The following is a 20,553-nucleotide window of genomic DNA, read 5'->3' on the forward strand; positions in this document are numbered from 1 at the left end:
AGGGGTGACAGGTGTAAGCCATCCTTGGCGAAGCAACGTGGCTTGTCTAGCATGTCGTCTCAGGCTGACAGACACTGGATCCCCTTTGAATGACACCAGTAGCTTAGCCAATTGTTGAAGTCAATCATTTTGTCTCTATATGTGGCATCACTCTAGGTGAGGGCAGGATGCTACTCAGGGGTCAGGGTCATACTGGCCTGGGCTACATGATCACAGAGCTCCTCTATGTCTCTTTTCATGTAGTCCAGGGAGGTATTTGTTTACACCAGCATGGACAATGACAGAGTCGTATTTGTACTTGCTGTGTAGTGACCTGAGTGCTTGAGTTATGTGGCGGATCCTGGCACCCAACAGGCAACTTACAGTGACCTTCTCTTTGTTCAGTCTGGTGAGTGGGACGTCAGTGTGCTTGACGATAGTCACCTATTACTAGTGTATTAGGGGTGTCGTTTGGCCTTAAGGGCTGGGACTGTGTGGCACACTGTCCATGTGGGGTATGTGTATGGTTAATGTTTGGTAGTGAGTGCTTGTGTGTCTGCTTAGGAGGTCTCTGCTGTTTTGGCAAGTTTATATTTAGAGCCTCCGAGTATGTCTTTGTGGGTTTATGTGTCATGTTTTCAGGTGTGATTAGTCTATGTGTGACTGGTTTGGGGGTGCTCGTGTTTACCTTCTCCTCTTGACTGGTGGTACCAGTCTTGGGTTGAGAGAACTTAGCCTCCATTTTGGCTGCATAGTGGCATCTCTCGCATACATTAGAGGTTGATGGAGGAGGGGATTGTCTGTGTACATGAGGAAATTGTAATATTGCCTCAGGATTCCCAGGTTCACCAGCTGGACTGGAGAGTATGACAAACTGTGCTTTGGACATGCCTGGAGAGTTCAAAATATTGGTTAATGGGAGAATCCGGAGCCTATTACTACTGTTTTATACAAGGGGGAAAGTGCTAGTAGTTTATTTGCTTTTACTGTGAAGCTAGGGCAAGTGCTGGACTGTAAGAGGAAAGTACAGAGCTTTTCTGGAGAGTTTGAGTAGTTCCAAAGATTTACTGAGAAGCTAGAGTAAGCGTTGGACTGTAAGAGGAGAGTAGAGTGCTTTCCTTGAGAGTTTAAGTAGTTCTAAGGGAAAATTTGAAGAGCAGACTTTGTGGAGCCGGGAAAAGTTTAAAACTGTTAAAACGACACTGCGCTACATTGCGCAATGTTGCACTATGCGCAAAATCATGCAAAAGTGGGTTTTAAGGCAGGGAACTTGAAACAGCTAGGAATTAGCCCAAAACGGCCAATAATCTACTAGTTTCTGAGCAGAGACCACTCCTCCAGGGACAGATAGGCTGCTCAAAGCTCCCCACTCTCACTGGTGAACAGAGAAGCTTCCTCCTATTCCAAGTAAGGATATGGGCAACACAGGAACTTATACCAAAGCCCAGAATTCAGCAAAACCTGAAATCTGGACTATTCTAGCTCATAAAAGGCGGGAAACAAGGAATTTTGTTTTCTTTTTTTGCAGAAACAGTAGCAGAAATTAATAGAAAAACACTGTAAATGCTTTACACAGGCTAGCACACTTGAGTGGGCAGCCTAAACAGTTAAATTAACACAAAAACAACTTTTAAAGTGCAGGTACAGTAAAAATGCAATAACAAGCTTTTAAAGGTAGTAGAGCAGTTAGAAACTCGCTTTTTGGCGAAAATAAGCAGTCGCTAATGAAAAGGCAGAGAAAAAATACTTTATCTGGTAAAAGTCACTCTTTCTCGTCTCTCTGCTGCTTGTACCACTCTGCAGGACCACGAAGAGCTGTGCTGAGTCGGAAACAAGCGCAAAAGCGGGTTTTAAGGCAGGGAACTTGAAAGAGCTAGGAATTAGCCCAAAACGGCCAATAATCTACTAGTTTCTGGGCAGAGACCACTCCTCCAGGGGCAGATAGGCTGCTCAAAGCTCCCCACTCTCACTGGTAAACAGAGAAGCTTCCTCCTATCGAAGTAAGGATATGGGCAACACAGGAACTTATACCAAAGCCCAGAATTCAGCAAAACCTGAAATCTGGACTATTTTAGCTCAGAAAAGGCGGGAAACAAGGATATTTTTTTGTTTGTTTTTTTTTTTCTTTTTTTGCAGAAACAGTAGCAGAAATTAACAGAAAAACACTGTAAATGCTTTACACAGGCTAGTGCACTTCAGTAGGCAGCCTAAACAGTTAAATTAACACAAAAACAACTTTTAAAGTACAGGTACAGTAAAAATGTAATAACAAGCTTTTAAAAGTAGTACAGCAGTTAGAAACTCGCTTTTTGGCGAGAATAAGCAGTCGCTAATGAAAAGGCAGTGTCACTCTGTCTATTACATCCGTTTGTACACTGGAGCCTTTCTCCCTGGGCCTTTGCTGAAAATGGGTCCTGTGCCCAGTTGGACTTTCCCAGTGGAAAAAAAAAGGCAAATAAATAAATACATTTTAACAAAAAGATAATAGTAAGGCATGCTACATCTAAAACGTAAGCAGTAGACTGTGGCAGCAACAGCAAAACACTACAATAACATGGAATATGAAACCTTTAAGAAGAAAATAATGAGTAATTATTACAACGCCTAAGCATTACTTCTGGAGGTGCAAAGATTCACTGGAGGAAATTTTTAGAGTGTGGTATTAGAAGAAAGCAGCCATGAAAGCAATTTATCATGAGGCAAAAACAAAGACTGTATACTACTACCAACCAATAAAAAGCAGTAATATAATAATTTACTGAACTGCTTCATGTAGAGTTTAACTGTGTCAGCTTCAGATGCATTTGTCCGGTTAGGCTTGCATTTTTTATTAATGCAAAATGCAGAATAGTGCTTTTAGTCCAAAGGAATGGGAAGTGGGTATCTCAGGTTGAGTCTGTGGCAGTGAACAGGGTACTCAACCAGAGTATGATATACCTTAGATGACCGGAAATTACAGTGCACTAATCAGTACCAGTTTTTTATGGGCCAAGCCTTCATCAGTTAGTAGCAACATCAGAATGAGCACAAAGCTCAGAAATAGGGGGTCTGAATGGAGAGATGAAAAATCAGCAAGCAAAGAAGAGTAGTATTGCTGCAAATGAATTCATCCTCAAGTCTCGGTGAGTACCTTCATGAGGTGGACCCTGTTTTTCACAAAATCTCACCAAGATGACACTGATATATTGACTACATTTTATATAGCATATATCATGAACAAAAGTAGGTCAAAAAAATAAAAAAAGATAGCTGGGTGCACAAGACCCAGGATAAAAACATGCCTAATCCTGGTAGGCACACTGAGGCCAGGACTGAAAAAAAAAATAACAGTGTAGAATCTTCAAGACACAGAAACATTCCTACAATGTGGCTAGGCCAGGCTCTGAGGGAGGATGTCCTCCTGTTGTAGAAGGAAGTAGCAGCCCACAAAAAATACAAAAAATGATAGGCCAAAAAAGAGACACAGAGATGATAGAGCAGACTATTGAGGATAAGAGAGAAATTATGTATTTTTACTATTATGGAAGAAGTTCCGAACTTCCAGACAGAAAAGATTAAGAGAAAAATTAGAGGGAAGAAAAACACTTCCACAAGAAAAACGGTCAGAAGCTTCTAATGCAAATTTGTGTTCGTTAATATAATAAATCCATGAAATATACTATATAAACCAAGAAACTTTGGGACTTTGGAAAAACAGGCGACTGAGGAAGTGTGAAAATATAAAGAACAAAATCTAGAGACTTTTGAAAGTTATAAAAAAATATATGCACATGGGAAAGAAAAAGAGATCTGATATGGTGCAATATTTATGCAAAGGAGAAAGACAAAAAAAACAGAAACTGGGGTTATGGAATACTTGCAAAGTGAAATATTTAGTGTAGAAAGTCTAACACAGACTACATCACAGCATGATGGAGTGAATCCCCAAAATAAAGAGAAGAAAGAAGATCAGGAGATATCTGAAGAAGAAATATGGACATGGGAAAAAAAAGAGATTTAATATTTATTTATTTATTGCATTTGTTTACTGGGAAAGTCCACTGGGCCTAGGTGAGCCCATTTTCAGTTGAGGCCCGGGGAGAAAAGCTCCACATAAAAGTCACATTACAGAAATACAAATATCAAAAACACAAACAACAAAAATGTTGCACTATTTACAGTTTTTAACAATTTCATTGCAGTTTTATGGTAGTCCATCAATGATATTAACATGTACTTTTGGTCATATAGATGCCACAGACATTACTGACTGGAAGGCAGAAAAAAACAGTAACATCATATACAATTATTTACATGCATTTAAATCTGTGTAGGCAGTATAGTAACAGTCACAGGTATGGCTGCAGACCTCCTAAGAGTGCACACATGTAGCCCCAGAGTGGGAGTAGTAAGAAGAGAAGGAGTTATTTTTGGCATGGGCATAACCAGCAGGTAGAGAGGTGTTGTCTGAGGGATTTTTTAAAGAAAGTAGAGTATGAGATGGAGGTTATTGAGGTTGGGAGGTTATTCCAAAGTTTGGAGGTAGCGAAGGAGTAAAGCATTTGGCCAGCTGGAAGTTGAGGTTTATTGACTAAGTAGAATTTTGTTTTCAGATCTAAGGTGTCTGTTTGGATGGTACAGAGTTAATATAGAGGAGAGAACTGGACAAGCTGTTGGTTTACATATTATTTTATGTGCAGTAATTAAGTGGAGGTAGATGAGATAGAGTGGAAGTTCAAGCCAGTTTAGTTGTTGCAGTGAAAAACAGTGATGTGATGAGAATCTAGCATTTGTTGCAAATTTAGCAATTTTATTGTAGTATATATCAAGTTTGTTTTTTAGTGAAGTGTGTATATTAGTGAGGATGGCAGCACCATATAGGAGGGATGGAAGTAGGAAGACAGAGGCTAGTGTTCTTCTGGCATTGTTATTTAGGTAAAAGCTATGTCTGCAGAGGGTACCTAGTTTCTGGTGTGTCTTTTTGATGTTATTGAGTATGTGGTGTTCAAAAGTTAGGGTTTCATCGATAGTGACTCCTAACAGTTTAGTACTGGGAAAACTTCTATGGAGGTATTATTTTGGGAGATGATAGAGAATTCAGCCCTGTTCAGGGGTGTTGTTTTTTTGGGAGTGAATAGAATCAGCTTGGTCTTCTTTGGGTTGAGAGCTAGGTGATTATTGGACATCCATTTTTCGGTGGATGTGAAGGCATTTTGGTTTAGTAGTTGAAGCTCAGAAGGGTTTTTTTGCAGTGCAGATAATTGTTGAGGCATCTGCATATTGTATTACATCAGCCTGTATTAATGACTCATGGAAATTGTTGATGAATAAGTGGAATAGTAGGGGGCCCAATATTGAGCCTTGGGAGACACCTGTGGAGATTTTTAAGAAGGTGGAAAAGGACTGCTGCCATTTGGTTGTTTGGTATCTGTCAGAAAGGTAGCTAGAGAACCAATTTAGGGTTGAGGGTGAGACACCTACGTTAAGTTTAGAGAGTAAAATGGGGTGAGAAATTGTATCAAATGCCTTTGAAAGGTCGAGGAAGAGTGAAGAGACGATCTGACCTGAATCTCGTGCTCGATTTACTGTATCCAAAAAGGAGATGAGGGCTGTATTTGTGCTATGGCCTGGTCTAAAGCCATGTTGGGTAGGGGTGAGTAGTTGTGTGTTAAGTGGTTGATTAGTTGGGTGTGGACACATTTTTCAGGTATTTTAGAGATGGGGAGAGAATGGCTATTGGCCAGAAGTTTGAGATGTCGGAAGTTTTGCCACCTCTGTGCAGGGGCAAAATGTAAGCTTTTTTCCAGATACTGGGTACGCAAGACTCTTGGATTGATCTATTGATTAGTATACTAATGGGGTACGCTATGGAATCAGCAGTTACTTTTAGGAATTCAGCAGGTAGGTTGTCAGGAGCACAGGAGCATGGTTCGAGTATATGAAGCAGCTTCTTTATGGTGCTTGTGGGTATGGGACTGAGAAAAAGATGGCGGTGGGTATGGTTTAGAATAAGTAGTATATTGGTCTGGTGAGTTTAGGTTTGAAGAGGGGAAAGTAGTGGTCAGATTTGGAATGGTGTCAATAAAATATGTGTTGAAGCAAGAGGCTATATCTGAGGGGGTTTTATCAGGGTATGGGGCAGGAATTGGAGTGAGACCCTGGGTGAATAAGGGAATTTATTGTTCCCCAGAATTTTTGAGGGTTTAGTCTATGCTGGTTTTGTAGCTTATGGTAATAGTCTTTTTTTATCCTTGATAACATGTGTTTTGGCTTGATTATGTAGTTGTTTGTATTGTACCAGGTCAGCTGGGTTTTTGTGTTTTTGCCATGTTCTCCAAGCTTTATCTCTAGAGGACATGATTTGTTTTGTGAGCCAAGTTGTTTGGTTAGTCTTGACTCTCTCTGTTCTGGGTGGTGCTACCTCATCTAGGATTTTGAGAAATGTTGAATTGAATAATTCAACTGCTTCATGTAAGGGAATGTTATGTAAAGGAGTCCAGTTAGTATGATATAAAATTCATTTAGAGGTTCTGGAGAGAAACTGGACAGGTCTCTTATTAGTTTTAAGTAATGATTATCAGTCATTGTAGTAGTTTTGCAGATGGCGAAGGCTGGTAGGTGGTCACTAATAGTGTTTGGTAAAGTTCCAAAAGTGGAGATTTTATTTGGGTCAGACACAAGGATCCAATCTAAGGTTGAGCCGTGTTTCATTTAATTGTTGGGCCTGGTTATATCAGAAATTAGTTGGATGTAGTTGTATAGGTTGATATTTGTTTGGAGGTTTTGCTTGGTGATATTTGACCAATTTATATTACCATCTCGTAGTATGATAGTTTAATTTTGAATATGTTTGGATGAACAGGCTAGAATCTTTTAGAATGGGAATGTTATCGCCTAGGGGAATGTATAAAACTATGATGCATAGGGTTTTGTGGTTATTTAGTTTTAATATTGTAACTAAGAGTTCAGCAGGGGAGAAATGTGGAATGGGTTTTGAGTAGGGAACGATGGTATAGCTAATTGGGTATATTAAGGCAAAGCCCCCGCCCTTTTTGTGTGGTCTGTCATTTCTAAGGCATGAATAGTTGGGGGGTAGGAATTCTGTATTATTTATGCATGGCTTCAGTCATGTCTCTGTCATAGCTGTGAAATCAGGTCCGTTTAGGTGTAACCATGCATGAAAGTGGGGAATTTGGTTTCTAATGCTTTGTATATTAATGGTAGTAAAGTTTAGAGATTTGGTGGGATTTAGTTGGTTTTGCATTTTGGAAAGAGGCCCTTGGTTTTGGTGTATATCCCCACATTTTATTAAGTTAGAAAGGGTGTTTTGAGTGGAGTGGTGTGGCTGTCTTTTGGTTTTCTGGCAGTAATAATGTTTGGGATAGTTATGGCAGACTTTGTGTTGTTGGAAGATTTTTACTATGGCTAATAGAAATGCACCTGAAGAAAAGATGGTTGACCCTATTGAGGAATAACTAGGAAGAGTTTGTGTGTATGTAGAAGTTGAGTGTGTAAGTTTAAGAGGAATGTGATTTGTGTCATGCGATGTTAGATGTAAGAGTAGATAGAGATGAAAGGATATAGTTAGAAATATTGTAATAGTGTGGAGAGGCATAGTGGTAGAGTGGGAAAAATAAAAGAGATAGGGAGAAAAATTGTAGTAAAGAAAGAGGAGTAGAGATAAAGCGGTGGGGTGAAACTTTAGTAGGAGGTGTATAGCTGTTTATTGATGTATATAATTGAAGGAGAGTAGATGTACGGATTAGTTAGAGGTTTTGCAAGGAGGTAAAGCTAGGTAAAGAATTAGTAAGGTGGTATGTAAATATGCAATATACAAAGTTGAAGCAATTACACTACAAAATGAAGCACTTTTAACAAATAAGTACTCCTACATATACAAAATTATAATATCAATAAATCATCCATAACATGTAGATTATAACTAACAAATGTAAAAAAAAAAAAAAAAGTATGTATATATATATATATATATATATATATATATATATATATATATATATTTGTATATATATATACCCTTATGTCTAACATGTCATCAAAAGACTGTACATTGAATTAACAGAAAGAAAAAAATCTAAGTCCAAGCATAAAATCCCAAAAGGGAAACAAAACTCCAGGATATGTCTGGCAAACAGTACCTTGACACAGCAGAAAAGTGTCTGAAAGCTTGGACAAGGTCGTCCCTTGAAGTAATCACAATTGCAGTAGGGATAATAATGAAGAGAAGGGACTAGATTTGCCCAACTAAACGATCCCTTAATACATTAGAGAATCCCAACAAAACAGAATGGCACCATCAGCTGAGGTAATCCAAGATACAACAAAACTGTTACCAAATCATCTCCACAATAAATGTACACGAAAAGGAACTAAATTCACCCTTATAAGTAATCACTCAATATAACATGAAAACGTTCCAGTAAGCACAGCCGTTAACTTGAATAGTCTAAAACGTAATTCACTGCCAAATAATGTCCCCAACTAACCTCCACTCAAAAGCAGCAAAGAAATGACAACAAGGTTAACACAGACATTGACTTGAGTAGTCCAAGATGCTGTAATTCACTGCCAAATAGTGTCCTCAAACTGACCTCCACTCAAGAGCAGCAGAAGAACGACAGTAAGGTTAGCCAGAACGTAGTCGCTTCTCCGTCACAAAGCTGAATAGCTTGCATATTTATGCAAAGGAGAAAGCAAAATTAATAAATACAAAAAAAGCAACACAAAAAATATTTGAAGATAAATACAGGTAAAGGCATCCAGATATGGAAAATTTTACAATACAAAAAATAAGAAAACAAAGAGGGAAAAGTAGAAGAGAGTATTAGTAATGGAGAAGTTAAAGAAATAGAAACTGAGGTTATGGATTACCTACAAAGTGAAGGATTTAGTGTAGAAAATTTAACTCAGATAACATCACACCAGGATAGAGCAACGGGCACCCAAATTAAGGAGAAATCAGTGGAGTGGGAAGCATCTGATCAGTGGCTATATGAAGATATTTTGGAGCCTTCTACAGTAAACCAGTACAAACGTTCAGTTGGAATTGGACAAGGGAAGGAACAGGAAACTGTGGCAACTTTGACGCAGCTGATGATGTCATCAGCAAGTTCCCATTATGAAAGAGCAAAGGATGATACAGGATGAAACTGAAGAGAACGTGGCACAGGAATAGGCTCTGGGACTTTATATAGAATGCCTTCAGGAAAAGAACAAATAATGTGCCCTCAGTTTAGAAAAAAATGATCTAAGAGAAGAGTTGTTTGATTTAATAGAGATGGACAGACACACTAAGATCAATGAAAGAAATAGACTACAGAAGGTCAATAAAACCCAGAAAGTTAGAAATTTGATAAAACAAATGAACACTGTAATTAGGATTGTCCATAGAGATTCATGCAATATAACAGAAGTAAATAGGATTTATTACTGTGCAGCTAAATTAATAACCGATAAAGCCTTACCACGAGAACACAGGGTAGTAAGTGAAAGTATCGAATAGAGAAAACTATAAAGCAATTAAGAGAAGAAGTGTCACTGTTAGAGGAGTATAGAAAAAGGAACAGATCAACAAAAATACTCAGATGTGATAAAACCGACATGCAGTATTATATATCAGATCAAGATCTATTGTGCACTATCGCAAATAAACTAAAAATAGCACAGACAGAAAAACTTAGAAGATATATAGATAAATATAAAAGAAAAATACAAAAATAAGCAATTTATTGATGACCCAAAAAAGTTTTATAGAGAACTGAGAGGCAAAAGAAATTGAAACACCACAAAAAAAGAAGAAATAGATACATTTTGGAGAAATATCTATGAAGATCCTGTGGAACATAAAGATGCTAAATGGATAGAAAAAGTAAAAGAAAGAATAAGAAGTTCAAATGTACAAGATATGAAATGGGATGACGTAACGGCCACATTCCATCTGTGTTGTAAATTTTCATTCCTCCTCAATTGATGGGTTAGAATCTGATCTTCGGAGTCAACTTTATTTAAGCTGGTGGTAACCATAAAAATTTTGAGCTTCTTCCTTACCTATAATGCACCAACCCCAAGTTACCTCAGATCTTGTTTGCGTTTGATTTTTTACCAGAAAAGAGCTGTTTAACATGAATAAATATAGACATAAAACTACATGTGAGCAGTATAGGAGAAACTATATCTAGGGCTCAGTATAAAGGATAATGTTTCTCTAATAGCTCATTTGTCCAGAGGTTTGTGAACAAAAAGGATGAGGGTTAATGGGTGGGAAGCTGAGGAAGAATGAAAATGGACAACATAGATAATACGTTATGTTAAGTACATAACTTCTTTATCTGATGTTGTCAACTTTCATCCTGTCCTCAACTGATAGGATAGAGTCCCCAGCCACCTATAATCCTGGGTGGACTCTAAGGAAGGATATTTGAGCACAGTTGACCCAAATGATGTTCTGCCCCTGGAGACCAGATGCAATTTATAATGAGTAATAAAAGTATGGGGAGTAGTCCAAGTTGCTGCTGCACATATGCCATCCATGGACACTCTGGATAGGAAAACTGAAGAAGCTGCCATAGACCTAGCTGAATGAGGTCATACTGGTTGTGGTAAGGTAATACCCAATTTGTTATAAATAAATGAAATACAATCAATCAGTTAGCCATCTGGCCAAAGTTAATCTGGCAACTGTTTTTTTTTCAATTTCAATTCTGCAAAGGAAACAAACAATTGGTCTGTTTTTCCAGATGTTCTTTGTTCTATGCAGGTAAAAACGTAATTGTCTGTGGACATCCAATAAATGTAATATGTATTCACACTTGTTTGTAAAATTAGGAAAGAATACTGGCAAATTAATGGATTGATTGATACTAGATTCTGATACAACCTTGGGAAGGAATGAGGCATTTGTTTGTAGCCTCAATCTATGCTTGTGAAAGATCAAGTACGGATGTTTTGAAGACAAAGCTTGAATCTCTGAAATTCATCTAGTAGAGGTAATGGCTACTAGAAAAAAAGTTTTCCAAGTCAAATATTTAAGATCACATTTAGCTGCTGGTTTAAAATGGGGAATGTATTAATGCTTGCAGACTGAGATCCCATGGCGGAATAGGGTCCTTAAAAGGAGGCCTCAAAAGGAGAGTGCCTCGCAAGAAAGTTCTGCTCAGCTTATGACAGGCTACCGAAGAACCTTCAAATCCAGTGTACAAGTTTGATATCATTGCTAACTGAACCTTATGGTAGAAGAACTAGCCCCTTCTTTAAAAAGCAGGGCTAAAAAATCAAGTGTGTTATGTATCGTCACTGAAAAAGGTTCAACATGATTTTGGTGTGCCCAGTAAACAAATCTTTTCCATTTGTTTTCTAGTAGAAGGTTTATGGGAAGATAAAAGTACATGTCAGACAGGAGAAGACACCATTGGTTGGCTGGCTATTAACAGAATTGGAGAAACCAGTCAAGCTTGAGGTTTGACGTGTCAGGAAGGATGATGCCTGTCAGGTGAAGATAGGAGGTCTGGAATCATATCTAGAATCCAAGGTTGGTGAAGTAAGTGAGGTGAAAGGAAACCAAATCTGTTGAGGCCAGTAAGGTGAAATGAGGATGACTTTGCTCTTCACCTTGACAGCATTCTGCAGAAATTTTGGAATGGTGGGTAGGCATAAAGTAGATTACTCCGGTGGGGGGATTATGGCAAAGTACCTGCTGCCTTTGTTGTTTAGGAGAGAAGCAAAAAGTTTGTAGCAAGGCTAGCCCCATCAACGAAAAATAATTTATGTCACATTCTTGTTGAGAGACCACACATGAGATAGAAGAATGCATATGTCAGTTTGTCTATCACACTGGACTTCCCTGGAATGTGCGAAGTAAAGTGGATGGATGAGATCGCCCTTTGCCAAACTCTGAGAGCTACTCAACACAAGGGGTAAGATCTGGTCCCTCCTTGTTTGTTGGTGTAAAAACTACTGACATACTGTTCATTTGAATTGCAATCGTCCCCGAAGGAAGACCATCCTGCAATGCTAAAAGCACTTTTCAAATCTCTAGGACATTGATATGCAAGCTGGCCTCTTCCGGAAACGAAGTGCCATGGACTGTTTTCCCCAGAAAATGCCACATCCCCACCCCAACTGGAAAGTGTTCATGGTCACTATGGCCTTGGGTTGAGGGGGGATGAATGGATGGCCCTGCAGAACCTGATATGACTGAATCTACCAACTGAGATCTCTCCTGCATGTCTGAGTGATCCGTATTTGGGTTGACATGGTTTGGTAAAGTATCAGTCATTGAGATGCCAATATCCATTGGAGAATCTTCATACAAAATCTGGCTAGATGTACTAGTGTTACTGCTGCTGACATTGATCCTAGAGCTTGAAGGACAAAGCAAGCTGAAATCTTTGTACTGCAGATTATTTTTCTAATCTGTGATTGTATAGTTTGTATTCTTGATGGAGACAGAGAAGCTATCATTGACTTTGTGTTGAAAACTGCTCCTATGAATTCCATATTTTGAACTGGTTCTATTTTAGACTTGTCGTAGTTTATGGTTATTCCCTGATAGGAACAAGTCTGGAGAGCCTGATGTCTTGCCCTTATCAATTGATGCCTGGTCGAGGCGTTAATGAACCAGTTGTTTAGATATGGAAACACCTGGAATCCCCACAATCTCAAGTGAGTTGCTACTACTGTCAAGCATTTGGTGAACATCCTGGGGGCTGTGGTGAGACCAAAGAGCAGAACTCTGAACTGGTAGTGACCGGCTCCCAGCCAGAAGCTTAAGTACCTTCTGGAACATCTGTTCATCTTTATGTGATAGTATGCATTGTGAAGGCCTATTGAGCACATCCAGTTGTCCTTGCTCAGAAAAGGGAGAATGGCCTGAACTGTGACCATCTGAAACTTGGTATGTCAAATTGACATGTTCAAGTTGCTGGGATCCAAAATTAGTCTCCAGTCCCCTGTTTTCTCTGGCACTAAAAAGAACCTTGAGTAAGTTCCAGATTCTATTTGGTCTGATAGGACATCTTGGATGACTTTTTTTTAGCAGCTTTTTTATTTAAATTGCTGCTTCTCCCTCTGACTGGATGGAACATCAGAAATTTTTCTTGAGATTGGGGGCATAATGGAAAAGGGTATTATACAGCCTCTGGATATAATATTCTGCACCCAAGTAACTTTTATGTCTAGCCAGGCTCTCTGGTGCAGGGATAATTGACCCCCAATTGCCTCCATAGGTGAGAAATTGGGTCTCCATTCAGGAGCACTGGTAGGGTCTGTCCAAGAATCAATCTCTGGACCCCTGGTTTTGCGAACCTCCTCTGCTGCGGGGGCAGTGCCAATCAGAGTTCCTCCCTGTGCCCCTGGGATTTTCTGAACTGCATCTTTTGAACACTTCACTGATTCCTAGAAAACAATCACTGAGGGGTCGAAAAATGTATATGCCCACTGCAGACAGGGTCTTTTCCATCCTTCTCACACCTGGATAAAGTTTCTTTCACTGTGGGGCTGAACAAGGAAGTGCTGTCCAAGGGGGCACTGGCAAACGACTACTTGAAGAGCTCCGCAAAATTACATAAGTGCATCCAGGCACATCTCCTGATGGAAACACCTAAATCTGTTGCCCTTGAGGTTCCTTTTGCTACATACAAAATAAGCCTCATGGAGGAATTCAAAACAGATTGCAGGGTAGCCAATTGAGAAGCCATGGATGCATGGACCTCTGCAGAAACTGATCCGGAGAGGGTATTTGAAAAATGTCCTTACACTCACTGCTGTAGTATTGTTAACATTCTAGGATTCCCTGCTGTTGAACCCTGTCGACCAGCAAGTATACCAAAGACTTCTTGTTGCACTTAATGGTACGCCTGAATGTCAATGAAATGCTCCTTGTGTACCGTAAGGCATAAAGGTGACATTCAGGCTTACCAGAAGCAACTTCTTTGCCGCCAGTCCGAATGTACATTTTCACCGTCAATCTGTTAACCTGTGTCTGTTTTGCCAGTTGAATGCATTTTTGTTCTCCAGCGATTACCTACACCTGTTTGAAGTGCAGATACGTGCCTCACTGGGGATTATTGCTTTCTCTTTTTTTTTGTGCTCCTTGGGGTTAATGTCATCCAGGAAGGGGAAATGCCAGTGTGGAAGACATATTCCCCATAAAGACTGCATGATAAGTGTCTTTTGTCTAGGAGTGTCTCATGATCATACATCTTGTTTTATTTGCCAGGCATTCATTCCATCAACCCTTCACAGTAGACTTTCTTCCCTTTCCTTATATCTTGAGAGCCAGCATCTTAAGTTTCTTGCTAAAGATTCAATGGATGGAATCTCCTGCCCCGAGGGTCAACCATTAGGGAAAAAGAAGATGAAAAAGGCACAACTGGAATATTTCACTGTCTAGCCTCTGTCAGGTGTTTCTCCTGAGGTTGTCACAAACCCAGAGGCTTGTCTGGCTGTGTTGTAGGATTCCTCTACCGAGACCATGTTGGAAACCAGTGAGGCTCCGACTGGCAGCACATCTGATGAGACTTTGCAGGCACCCGTCTGGAACATTCAAGGGAAACCATGGTTGATTTATTTCCTGAGAGGCCTAAGGGACTTCTTCAGATTTTAGTTGGGGAAGAAGTTCCTACTACTGTTCTCAACTACCATATCTTGGGTATGAGTCTTCTCAGTTTTTTGGTGGGGACGTTCTCTTAAAAAATAAACAAAAATTTAAACATGTTTCTTCTGCTAATAGGGATCCTCAAGGTGAATGGCAAGCTTTCACTAAGGGGCTATTTTCTGCTTTAATGTCTTTAAAGCCTCCTCAAGGGGTTTCCATTCCTCTTCCTCCTTGGTCCTCTACTCCCCTTAAAAGGCCTAGAGAACAGGATTCTTTTGAGACTGAATCAGATTCTGATTCTGATGATGAATCCCTGACTTATACTACTCAACTCCTTCTCCTTTGGACTATGGGTCAGAGGTAGAGGAATCTATTAGTCCTGATGTTCCTTTTGAGGAAATTTCCTCTGGGGGCACACTCTCTAGGATGATGGATTTTTTTTTTTAAGTGGGATTGTGCTCAGGACATTGATATCCATAGGAGGTACTATGAGTTGTTGCAGTAGGAATCCCCTAAATCTGTGGCTATTCCTCCTCTTTTGGCTGTTTTGATGGATGTTTTTTCCAATGCCTCTCATGCTCCCGATTCGTTACTCCCTGCTCCCAAGAAGGCTGATAGGAAGGGTGCCTGAAGACCATTTCTTTTTATATAAATGTCCTGCTGCTGACCCTTCTGAGGTCTCTGTAGCCTCTGATAAGCTGTCTCAGTTGCTTCCTTTACCCAAGTTATTGCCTTTTGGAAGATAGCAAAACTATGGAATGGCTGGGTAAGACAGTTTACACTTCTGCTACCCTAGGTTTTAGGGCTATTAATTATCAGACCTATATGTCTAGGCATGTGCTGGCTCTTCTTTCTCAGGCCTGTCAACCTAGGTCCGATTTTCCTGAGTCTGAGGGTAAAACCTCTGCCCTTTCCTTGCTAGGGACTTCCTCTCAAGTCATTCATTTTATTAAATGTAGTTATGATGCGGCAGATGTCTGTTCTAGGGCTGCTGTTTTGGTACAATTAGATCTGCGGTGGTGGTACTGCGGTAGTGTTGTCACCTCACAGCAAGACGTTGTCCCGTTCGATTCTCAGCTAGAGCGTCTTCTGTGGAGACATGCGTGAATGGGCGTACCTTCGTTGAAGGTCGTGCGTTAGGGCCGGCAACTCAGCACGTAAAAATCAACTGCCAATCATTAGCGGACCGGAGTTCCGCTGTGGTAACCCCTAACCGAGAAAAGCCGAAAGACACAACAACAACAACATAAGGAGATATTCTTGGCTTAGGCTTCAGCATCTACCTGATATTAAAGCTAAATTGATGGATGCTTCCCTGTATTCTTAACTTTTGTTTGGGGAAGCTGCAGCTGGTTTAAGTCTCTTCAGGATAAAGGTAAGGCTTTACAGGAGCTTAAATATGTTTTTGATTCTCCTGTACCTAAATTTCAGAGAAACTATCCCACTAAGCCTGCCTTTGTTTGTAGACCTTCCCACCCTTCTACTAAACGCATGAAGAGTGGCAAATGGGCTCCTCCTGCTAAGGCTACTCGGTTTTTAGGGGTTCTGAAGCATTCCTTTCCAGACAAATCAGGTGCTGTATGACTATCCATTTCCTCCTAGCCAAATTCCTCTTTCTCTTTGACTTTCTTTTTCTCTTCATGCTTGGCTTCAGATCACTCAAGATTCTTGGGTTCTGTCAATCATTCGTCAGGGGTACTTCATGGTGTGAAAACACCACACTTCTTTTATGGGCATTCATCAACCTCCTCAGGAACCGCTTCCCTTTTGTCTAAAGGTTCTTCAAACTCTCTTGAGTCAGGGTACTATTCAAGAGGTGCCTGTGTCCCAAAGGGGGAAAGGATTCTACTCCAGACTGTTTCAAGTTCCAAGAAAAGAGGGCACTTGGAGATCTATTCTAGACCTCTCTCATCTAAACACTTTTAAGTGCCTTTCTTTCAGATGTTGTCTCTTCAGATTCTGCTTCCTCTCCTGCTTCATCAAGCCTATATGTTGCCTCTAGAGCTCAAGGATGCTTATCTCCATATTCCAATCTATCCTCTTTTCAAGAAGCTTTTATGTTTCTCGGTTTCTTCCTGGCATTTTCAGTTCTCTGCTTTGCCCTTTGGCCTTCCTACTGCCCCAAGGGTGTTCCCCAAATGCCTTGTTCCTGTGATTGCTTTTAGCAGACTTCAAGAGATCCAAATATTTCCTTACTTAGATGATCTGTTGATTCAGGCATCCTCTCCAGAGACTCTTGCAAAAATCTTCATTTTGCCATTCCCCTCCTTCAGAGCCTGGGGTTCACAGTATATTTCATAAAGTCTTCTCTGACTCCATTTCAGGATCATGTTTTTCTGGGTTGCAGGATTCAGTTGGTGCCTGTGACTGCATCTCTGCCCCCTGCAAAGGCCTTAAATCTTATTTCCTTCTTTCCCACTCTTCTTCCTCTGGCTTCCATTACTGCTAGGGAATTTCTGAGAGCTCTGGGTTTCATGGCATCCACCATTCTGATGCTCCCTCTGGCCAAACTTCACATGAGAAAGTTTCAGTGGTTTCTGAAGTAAGTGTGGCTTCAACATGCACATCCTCTAGACTTTTAGTTCCTCTTCTTCCTTGTCTCAGACAGGAACTTCACTGGTGGATTCGGCAGTTATCTCTCAACCCAGGGAAATCTTTCCATCTCCCTTCTTCCCTCTCAGGAATTGTTCACAGATGCTTCAGACATGGGTTGGAGATGACTTTTGAAAACCTAGAGGTACAGGGGGGTGTGATCACCTCGTCAGGAGAGGCCCAACATCAATGTCAAAGAGACGAGAGCTCTTCTGCTGGCCCTTCAGGCCTTTCATCCGCTTCTCTCCAGGGCCTCTCAAGGTCTTTACAGACAATACCACAGTAATGTGGTATATCAACTAACAGGGAGGAATGAGATCATACCTTATTTGCTGGTTGGCACTTCTGGTATGGGATATTGCTGTCAAGTATCAAGTGACTCTTCAGGTGGTTTAAATCTCTTCTGGTCAAAATATTATGGCAGGCACTCTGAGCAGGTCCTTACCTCAGTCCCACGAATGGATGCTTCACAGGAATGTGTTTCTGGACATCACCAGTAGGGTACTCCTCAATTGGATCTTTTTGCCTCCCCTCTGAACAGACTCCAGTCTCAAGTCCTCTGGTATGGAAGGTGGATGCTCTTTCATTTTTTTAGAAGAAAATGTTTCTTTACGGATTCCCTCCCCTACCTCTCATTCCAAAAGTCCTGTTCAAAATTCAACAGGATGCCCCAAAAATCTTGATTTCCTTTTGGCCACAACAGTGCTGGTTCCCTCTACTTCTGCATACAGCCAGGGGCAATCATCACCAGTTACCTCACAGAGTGGATCTAATTACGCAAGACAAGGGATCTTTCATCCATCCCACCTGTCCATGCACAACTGACATTGTGGGTAACAGGATTTTGATTCCTCAGACACCGTTTATTTATGAGGACATGCTAGAAGTCTTGCAGGAGGCCAGGAAACCTACTACTAGGAAATCTTACTTATAGAAATGGAAGAGGTTTTCTATTTGGTGTCTGTCTCGTAAACTGAACCCACTTAATGTGGATGTTCCTTTGGTTCTCTCTTATTTGTGTGAGTTGCTCAAAGCTGGTTTGACTTAATGGTGAAGATGCAGGGAGCAGACGTGGCGAAGGTGGATGAGTTTAAATACTTGGGATCAGCAGTTCAGAGTAATGGTGAGTGAGGAAGAGAGGTGAAGAAGAGAGTACAGGCAGGATGGAGTGGGTGGAGAAGAGTGTGAGGAGTGAGTTGTGACAGACGATTACCAGTAAGAGTGAAAGGGAAGGTCTACAAGAGGGTAGTGAGACCAGCTATGTTATATGGGTTGGAGACAGTGGCATTGACAAAAAGGCAGGAGTCAGAGCTCGACATGGCAGAGTTGAAGATGTTAAGATTTGCACTGGGTGTGACGAGGATGGACAGGATTAGGAATAAGTATATTAGAGGGTCAGCCCAGGTTGGAAGGTTTGGAGACAAAGCCAGAGAGGCAAGATTATGTTGGCTTGGACATGTGCTGAGGAGTGATGCAGAGTATATTGGGAAAAAGATGCTAGGTAACAGGAAAAGAGGAAGGCCTAAAATAAGGTTTATGGATGTGGTGAGAGAGGACATGTAGGTGGTTGGTGTGACAGAGCAAGATGCAGAGGACAGGAAGAAATGGAAACAGTTGATCCGCTGTGGTGACCCCTAATGGCAGCAGCCGAAAGAAGAAGAAGAAAGAAGATAAGGTAGTACTCTTCTGTTAATAATGGACTGTGTGCATAACATTTGAAAATGTGATGCTTGTGCTAAACACAGTTTTGGGATATGGTATTATTAAGCGACAAAATGGGAGATTTAGCGAAGTTCAAGAATGAAATAAGGTGTCGATAACCATTTAGACTAGCTGAACGTTAAAACATTTAGACTAGCTGAACGTTAAAACATTATCTCAGGGCAGCTCATAATTGGTGTGTGGACTTTGCTTACTACTTCATAAGCTGTTTTTTTTTTCTTCTGTTTCTGATGGGTATGTAATGTGTCATTTGAATAGTTAGACTAGCAGGCATAGAATATGTTGTTATTCTTTTCCTCTGTTTGGTGTCCTTTACGAAGGGTACAAAGCTGTAGGTGGGCAGGATCTAAACTGCATGCCTTGTTTGTAGTATGTATATGATTTGACATCACTGACTGACCGCCTCACTCTTCCCACCAGATTGAATAATACTTTTGATTCTTGGCTGAGGCACTTTCTCTGCGGAGTCTGCTTGTCCTCCCTGTGTTCACATGGGTTTCCTCCAGGTGCTCTGGTTTCCTTCCACTTTCGAAAGACATGAAGTAAGTGGATTGGACACTTTAAATTGGCCAAAGGCCATAGGTGTGAGTGCGCATGTGAATGTATGTTGTGAAAGAAATGCTGCGGCAGGGCTCGCCACCCGATGGTGTAAACCTTGGCTCTAGATTATTGTCACTGCTGAAGTGACACCCTGACCCCATGTGCAAAATGGGAAAAAGGGGTTGAGGATGGATGGATGGATGGATTTGGAAATAATGCACTTTATAACCAGCTTACTGGCAGGCCCAGCTGTTGGAATTTTATTTATTTATTTTATTTTACACTTGTTGACCGGGATAGTCCAACTGGAGCTATGTCCATTTTCAGTGGAGGCCCAGGGAGATGATGCAAGTAATACAAGATTAGTTAAATGGTATTACCAAAGAATACATAGGCAGACATGAGATACACCTGGTTATAGTCAGGAGAAAATTAACAAATAAATAGTTAGTTGGGTTATTCACATTCATGTTGAGAGTTAGCTAGGCTTGTTGCAGTAGCAAAGCCAGTTAAATGCCATGTTGTTTGAGTTTAGTTTTAAATTGTCCTAGGGAGGAGAGCAAAGTTATATCACCTGGAAGTAAGTTCCAGGCTCTGCCTGCAGCATTAGCAAAGAGGGTGTCTCCAGCTGCATTGTTGATTTTGATTGTCTGAATTAGAAGTCTGTTGGAGGATTGAAGCAGTCTTGGATTGTTGTGGGGGTGATAACATTTTGAAGGGTTGGTGTGTTATCTGGGTTATAGAGGATTTTGTTAGCCATGATCAGCAGGTTATATTGGATGAGAGTGGGAAGTTCTAGACACCCAAGCTGTTTAAGGTTGATGCAGTGGTGTGTTTTAAAAGGCAGTCCAGTGGCAAACCTGGCAATATGATTGTAACAGGTTGACAGTCTATTTAGTACAGATTTGTTTCGATTGGAGAGAAGGCGGGAGACGTATAAAAGTGTTGAGAGTAGGTGAGAGCGAGCTATAGTCATCTTAGCTGGAGGCGTTAGGAAGGCTTTTATTCTATAGTGACCAAAGTTTTTTACTGATGTTCCTGACGGCTTGATTTACATGTAGGTCAAACTTTAGGTTATTGTCAATGATGGCACCTAGTAATTTTGTAGAGGGGTCAGGGGAGATTAT

The 20,553-nt window shown here is 40.6% G+C and overlaps 1 protein-coding gene across 1 annotated transcript in view; it reads right to left on the minus strand.

Annotated features, from left to right (window-relative positions):
- HELB (DNA helicase B) overlaps nt 1-20,553 on the minus strand; it is a 1,552,493-nt gene that overhangs the window by 420,524 nt on the left and 1,111,416 nt on the right. The gene's annotated exons all lie outside the window — the stretch shown is intronic.

This window comes from Protopterus annectens, chromosome 11.part0, assembly GCF_019279795.1.
Source record: "Protopterus annectens isolate FY-2018-M chromosome 11.part0, PAN1.0, whole genome shotgun sequence".
Taxonomy (NCBI): domain Eukaryota; kingdom Metazoa; phylum Chordata; order Ceratodontiformes; family Protopteridae; genus Protopterus; species Protopterus annectens.